Here is an 8,389-nt window from a genome sequence, read left to right as displayed (position 1 = left end):
TACAAAGGAAAGAAAGACAAAAGTCGTCTTTTTTTATAGTTGACAAAATGTGAAATATTATTGTTTTTATTTTATTAATTTTATTTTGTCTCTACTGTATGGAGAGCCATTTCTGCCCAAATTAAATAAATAAATATATAGGGAAAATAAATAAATAAATGAGTAAAATAAATAAATGGGTAAAATACTGAGCCTAGTTCAACTATGTATACAGCAAACAGTTGTGACTGGAAATACCCTGTGATGATTTACCTTTGTTGACAGGGGAAAAAAAGCAAAATGTTTCTTGTGCCTAGATTTATTTATTATGTTACCATAATTTATAATGATATCTATTTTTTAAAACATGTATTCTCTAATTTAGTGGTTAAATACCTAAATTTGCACATAACTATTATTTATTGGATGGCTTTGTTTATCTTTTACTTATGTAACAATATGAAGTAGTGCTGGTCTACTTGAGTGCAATTTTTTGTACTCACAAGAAGACTCAAAATTCTCAAAATTTTGATAAGTAGAAATAAAAAAAATAGAGTTTTAATTTGATAGTAATTAATTTATTTGAGGAAATTAATTGTGAGTCACGTTTTATGCATATTATTGTATTTATGTATGTCTATAAGAAACCATTCTTCATATTGATGGATGAAAACATAGAATGTCCCAGATATATGCAGTTTTTAAATAAAGTTAGTATATATATTTAATCACTCCTTTGACTAGATCAAATAATTGTTTGGGAGTGGCATTAATCCCAAACAATTTTTGTCATTCTGAAGCATGACAAAAAGATATAGATTTTTTTCAAATTCTTGTCAAAACATTAACAAGAATGTAGTATGTACATCACTGTAGATGTGCATGATACAGTGATCCGCTTTAATCCGCTCCTACAGCACCACCATGTGGCCAAAATGAATATGTCAATGATTTTGCTCATCAGCTTTAACACATTTATGCCTCTATCTATTTCATTTGCTTGTGGAGTGACAAGAATAATTTGTCCGTGCTTAATAAAATGTACTCTGGGAAGAGTGGTGCTCACATTTAACTTCACTTCAGATCCCAGACTTAATCATATGTTGACAGGTGCTTCTCACACACAGATTGCTTTAATTTTTGTGATAAGTTTTGAATGTTTCTGTCCATGTGATATGGCGCTCCCTTTAAAGTGAGTGGAGGATATCCTCTGTTGTTACCCTTGTTGTCAGCAAATTAGTAAAATTGAAACCCTGTGTGAAGTGAGTGATGTTCTGTAGGGCAGGAGCTCCGTCCAATCAATGCTCCCCGATCAATAGTCGGAGAGTTTAATGTTGTACTCCTCTTTACTGTCAACAACTCCACCTATTCATCTTCACTGCAGAGCCTGCATGGGCTGTTTCACAGCTCCCTGTGTTGCGCTGCGGGAATGACAGGTTCATGAGACTGGACAGCCTTTGGGAGTGCAGAATTTATTGTTTTGAAGCATTTCAGAAAGGAAATATATAGGGAAGTTGTAGAATACAATGGAGTACATGGAATCAGATGTTGCTGGTACTTCTTCAGGTAGGTTGACCTCACCACTGAGTTTAGAGATGGAGTAAAGCTGCAGCAGGTTAAATAAGTAATTATTGCAACTTGGTTTGTTATCTGACCCTTTTTTTTTGGTCGATTGATCTATTGCATTTTGTTCATCTACTTGCACAGAAAACATGAACAAAGTATTTAAACTCACAATTTTGTGGAAGAATATCTTCCATTTATAAGTGGTGTCTTTGTTTTATTATTCAGCATGTTGCTAGTTGTTTCGAATCTCCATATGTTGGGATTTCATTTGCAGAACTTTTGAAATCCATTTTTAACTTTTCAGCGTAATGTACCAGATAATCACAGTGCATGAGAAACCTGCCATTAATGAGTATGAAAACTGATCCTCTGGGCTTAACTTATTCATGAAGTTTGCAGTTGGATAAATGGATGAATGGATAAACATGAACAGTGTTAGAGTTTCAAAGAATGGAACACAGCAGTGCTCCTTGCACATTTTCTTTACAAACAGACAAACCCAAGTGGTTTCGACTTCATACTGTAGAACTCATGAGTCTCTCAGGTATATTTGATGATTAAATTAAAATATTACACTAGAACCATTATCTGCAGTAACAAATAGAAGGATATAGTCCAACAGAAATCCTACAATCATGTTAGGTATAATTGGTTTCACTTTAAACTTCACTACGTGCAACCAAAACCAATTTGTTACAGTCTGGAATTGCCTTTTAAGCAAGTCTTTTGATTTCTCTTTGTTTATATAACAATTTTAGTGTTTCTAAATTAAAATAAATTCAAATCAAAGCTGCAACTATTCTAGTAAATACTTATGTAGCTAGTGAGTGAATACTGTGAACATTTAGCTGCATGATAGGCAGGAGCCTATGTCAGCACAGACTCACTCTGCTGCTCACAAATCAATATAAGCATGTAGTTAGAATAGGTCGGTTATTTTATTTAAGATTAATAATATTATTCTTTTTTTTTTCGCATGTAGAAGATTGATCCTATTTATGCTTTTTACCCCCTGAACTGAATTAGTTACATTTTCAGCATACACTTTAAAAGGGGGAAGGGTGAGTGAAACACCCATGCAGCCTTAAGTGATCACTACTTACTAATGTAAGCTGTTTAAGTGCTGTAAAGAACACACACAGGCTTTGAGTAGTTAGGATGGATGCTGCAGGATGAATCCCAAACATCCACTTTAGCTTGCATGTATTATTACTGTTAAACCGCCACCTGGTTGCATTCAGACTAAAATATTTTTTACGATTTTGGACTGGAGATATTTATGACTTGAAAGCAGAAACCAAATTTGAAATTTCTTCAACTTGTTAAAAAAATGCATAGTGTAGTTGCAAAGTGACACATTTTTCAAAAGTTTGTTAAGTTTAAAGATTTATATACTTTATTCCTGTTATGAGATTCACTTTGCTTGTCATTCATCACAGTTTTTTTTTATTTCCTGATGAAAAAATTCCGTAACTTGGGGATTTTAAATGTGTGTCCAAACAAATAATCAATGCCTTAGGAAGTGCAGGAAGTACCTGCTCATCAATCGATCTTTGTAATGTTTCTCTGCTTTCGATATGATAAGGACAGTTTACCATTGCACTTAGGCTGCTGAGCTTTAATGGACAGAAGTGGATTTTAGTGATGTGTTTTTTCTTTCAGAGAAGCCTAAAGTTTGGCAACCTGGATATAGATTTATTTATATAAAATCAAGCTATCTCTCAAAATATTTATGCTTATGTTGTTATGTTTCAAACACATGTTATATAGTTTATGTTAAACCTGAAGTATTTTCAAATCAAGATACTAGTCACAATAGATATCAATTTTTCAAGTATACCCAATGATGACTGGTGTCTACTTTATTGAATGATGTTTCAAAATGTTATTATTTTAATCTTGGTGATGGATGTTATCAATATTTTTTTTATTTCTAAGCATGTCAAACTAAAGAGGGACTGATTACTTCATATTAACACACCCAGGTTATAACATCAGGTTTTTGGTAATGTATAAAATTAGACTCCAAATCAATAAATAATTTCCAATTTTCCAACTTCAGTGTGAGAAGTAGAATATGACAGAAAAACAAATTAATTTTCTAGAGGGAAACATTAAAAAATGTCCAGAAAAAGCTACAAAAATCTGGTTACACACATGCAAAACTAAATCTTTATTGAACTACTTTTTGATTCAGTTTCAGCATTAGCAGTCAGACTATGACGACAGGGAGAAACTGCAGGTAGCAGAGAGCAAGGGGGATGGTGTCAGTGGCGTGAACATGAGCATGATTGACAGCCTTTAGACCCTCCTCCTGGCTCTGGTTGGTTGTTTCTGAGTGAACTATTTATTTAGTTAGCACTGGGAGAACTGGGAGAAGGCAGTTTCATACTATACTGTTACAACATAGTGACATTTTTAACAAACATAAAAGTTGGTAAAAGTAACATACCCCAGTTTAGAGAATATTCAGACTTTTTTAGGCCATTTAAATTTCTTTCATTATACTGTAAGGACTCATTTAAACTCAGCTTTTTATTTTGTAGTGGATGATAAATCACCACCTAGAGTTTTGATAAGCTTAGCCAGAAGGTACTTAAACAATCAGAGGTACCACATGGCATCACTGAATAAAATGCCTTCTGGCACCATCAGTCAGTAGCTAAACTGCACTACTGGGAACAAATTTTGTTAAATGTTAATTTTAAAGATCAAAACAAACATTGTAAGGAAAGAAATGTATCACACAGCCAGTGTGTTGACACCGGTGTTAACGGCTGCTAACTAGGTTTTGGAAACCCAGAGGCTTTATTGTGCCCCGTTAGTGTCAAGTGTCACAGAAGAAAAAAGTTTTTTTTATAGATGTGTTAAAAATGTATGAGTGGAGTAATATGAGAGGCAGCTGAGAGCTGCTGCTGTGATCAGCTTCATAATCTTCTGATCTAAATCAGAAGATAAATATGTAGATTTCCCACAGATAACTTCCACAGATAGAGCGTAGCTTTATGACAGAAAGAAGGAGTTAACAGCGTATTTTTCATAGCTGTTTATGTTAATTATTTTGCAGGATCATGTCATCAAGACAACTATATGTTCCGCCCCCTGCTGGAGCATCAGTGCTCCAGGTCCTCAGACAGTCAGGCTCCTTACAACCCAGCCATCAGCCGTTCAGCTTCCTGGAGCTCCTCGCTTGGCGACGGTCCCACCTCTGGAGATTCGGAGACAGAATCAGAGCAGCAGTCCAGTGAGTTTGCCAGCAGTTTTTCCTTCTCAGTAACCAGTCCTGGCACTCTTTATGGGCACACATCCACCTACTTATCTGTTTTCCACACACTATTGATCAGGGTTGAGTCACGGGGTGAGAGGCAGAGGACACTCAGGGCAGGTCAAGAGTCCAACCCAAGACCAATACAGACACACACAGGCCAGACACCAGGCACAGGCAATTTAGTAGGTCTTATTACATAAATTCAGTGTATTAATGATTATTGAACTCTTTTGGAAATAATATGTTTATGTGTGGTTCAAATTAATAGGCAACAGGTAAACATAACACTGAGAGCATTGATAAAGACTCCGATGACTGAAGGACACATCACGTATTCTATGCTGGGAGTGAAATAATGAAGCCAAATGATGAATCGGTTTGACATCTTATAACATTTCATTTTGTTTAGTTTTCTCTGTATAATGCAAATAACAAACATGATTAAGCAATCTATATTTTTTAATGATATGACAGCTTTGTGGCATCACTGAGTGTTGGAATTTAGAGACATGCACAGTGTCTTACAATTAACACTCCTTAAACTTTTATTTTATTTTATTACGTTACAACTTCAATTTCAATGTAGTTTATGGGATTTTATGTGATAGACCAACACAAAGTTGTGCATACTTATGGAAAGGAAGAAAATGGTAAATTGTTTTCATGTTTTAATTTTAGGGGGGAAAAAACCAACCTGTAAATGTGGCATGCATTTTTTTTATTCACGTCAAATTACTCCTACCTGCCGATCACCTACTTACTAAACTTACTAAATAGAGTTTAAGTTAGTGCGATCTAAGGAATACAGCTGTTCTGTGCAGGTCTCAGAGGATTGTTAGAAGCAAGCAGCATCTTAAAAATTAAAGAAACTCATCAGACATTTGAGACAAGGAAAGAATATGTAACCTGACACAACATGGGTTGTGTCAGGTCTTTAGGTAGGCCTGGGTTTTGCCTACCTAAAGACAAAACCCAGGCAAGGAAATCATTATTCAGTGAAGTGGCCAAGCAGTCCATGGTAAATCTGGAGGAGCTGCAGAGATTCACAGCTCAGGTGGGGGAAGCTGTCAATGACAACCCTTTGTCTTGTTTTCATATCTTTATAGAGGAGTATTGATAAGAAAAATACTGCTAAAAGAAAGCTATAGGAAGTCATTTTCGAAGTTTTCTAGAAGTTATGCATATGGAAAAAGGTGTTTTGGTCATAGACAAAATGCTTTTATATTGCAGACATTTCTGAACACACCATCCTCATGGTGAAACCTGTGTGGTAGCAGCATCATCCTATGGGACTGCTTTGGTTCTTCAAGGGAAGGTAGGACAGAGTTCATGAGAGAATGGATGGAGCTAAATGCAGGTCTATCCTGACAAATAAAACAAATTCAATCTAATGAGTTTGATCTGTTTTTGTTGTTGTATTTTACAGCATAAATATGAAAAACTGTTAGGTAGATACTCCAAAAGACAGCTATAGCTGCAGGAAATGTGGTACACTTTTCAGATTTTTATCAGTACAAAACATGAAAATCATGTGTATTTTCCTTCACAGTTATGCACTACTATATACTGGCCTGTCATAAAAATCAAAAACATATACAGCAATTTTCAAGGCACTGTACATTAATTTTAATGTAGTTCAGCAGTTCCCTTTATCCAGCAGCTTGGGTAGCCATTTTCTTCCACAGGGTGGCAGTATTTTATTTCTTTAAAACCTCCTTGTCTTTGAAGTGCAACCATCTGACCTACATCTCCCAACTAAAAGCCATGAAGGGAAATGGTACCATTTAAACAGTACTATGTGGAAACGCTACTGATTTATTTATTGAGTACCCCAGTGGAGCCCCCAAATGCATTTAGCTGGTCGTTTGATATTTGACTACGGGTTGCATGCACAGCCCTTATACCGGCCCCCTATAAACATCAGAACAGTGGGAGGTGTAGAGGCATGCTGGGCTGCAGGAAAGCAGATGGCATTTGGATCCATGACAGATGCCAGACTTACTCCTGTGAATCCACCCATGGAAAGACATTGAGAAACAAAAGTTCTTCCACAGATTGAACTGTGAACAGTCACTGTGGCAAAGACTGGACTGATTATACAGAAACAATGTGAAGAGTGCAACCTTTATGGGTCTCAGATCAGGAGCTGCAACTCCCTCTGCAGCTGATTCTGAAATAAAACCTTGTGGCTTTGCAGATTGGATGTGGTGGGCTGAAATATTTCTACTATATTGTCTGTTGGTTGATAAATAAATGGAATGCAGCCAATCTCATATTCTTTAGTGTGCAGCATAAAAGATATAAAGTGTCAAAAAGGGAAGTAAATTGTCAAATTGATGACATATGATATCCTGACAAATAAATAAATAACACCACAAAATAAACCAATGAAATAAACCATCAGTTTCAACTAGACCTGTGAAATACAATCACAAAGCTGAGCAATAAATCACTACAACTTAATCAAATAAACGATGCTCAGTGTGTTTGCTCTGAGTTTAACTGGCTCACAACAAGTTTGACAATTAGCAGCTTGCAGGTTTTAATGTGGGAAAATGAAACTTTATTTCAACCATATAAACCAAAAGCTGTCGTGCTCAGCTTCTGTTTTCGGGACTCATACACTATTTATCGTCAAACAAGGGAACCCCTGCCTCTGCAGCAATGTGCAGCGGGTGTCAGCAGCTGAGCTGTGTGAATCCTGCAGCTGAAGCAGTGATTTTTATTATTGATTGCTCTGAGTTTTCCTTGCAACCCTACCTTAAATGCCTGCCGAGGTGAATATAGATCCTCTTTGGGGGGGGGAAAGTCCACTATTTGACTTCTTCTTCTTATATTTATTCATTTTTGTGATCACTAGCTGTGTTACCATTGTCCTAAAAATTGCACAAATTGGAAATATGAAAATAAATTTTTTTTAAACTCATGTTTTTTTAATATATATATATATAGTTTTTTTTTTTTTTTGCTTAAGGTAGGTGGGTTTTTTAGCTGTATCAAAATGTGTGTATTTTTGCAAAACTGCAGTAGCACTTTTTCTGCATCACACGAGTCATGTGATCAACAACCGGATGTTACTACTGGCGGAAAAGACAAAGAAGACGACAGAAAGTGGTGGGAAAATGATGGCTTGACTTATTTTTTAATTACTTATTACATATTGCATATGATATTTTAACGATATATTTCTAATTTTATAGAAAACCACAATTGCAAAATTGTGTTTTTACAACATTCACGGAATGCCAACTAAGTTTTGTACGCATTTGTAATGGAAATGCAGATACTGTGGCTGCAGGTTATGAGGAACCTTTTCAGATTAAAGCTGTTAGATTATTCTGTAGTCAGTCAAACTTGCTGTAGATGTAGTTTGTCAGCTATAAAGCAATGCGTCATGGTCAGTTTTACTATTTGCTAGCAGTTTTGTAAATTATTATACATTAAGATACAATCTACCCTCCCGAAATAAAGCTTCTTGTGAACTCAACTGATCAGGGTCAGTTTGAGTTCATCCATTTGTATTTTTCTTCTGGCTTAAATCCTTTTTAGTCGAAGTCATCCATTAAAGGTTTTTAC

The sequence above is a fragment of the Xiphophorus maculatus genome, chromosome 2 (genome assembly GCF_002775205.1).
Source record: "Xiphophorus maculatus strain JP 163 A chromosome 2, X_maculatus-5.0-male, whole genome shotgun sequence".
Lineage (NCBI taxonomy): Eukaryota > Metazoa > Chordata > Actinopteri > Cyprinodontiformes > Poeciliidae > Xiphophorus > Xiphophorus maculatus.
Note: the sequence above shows the minus strand (reverse complement) of the source record.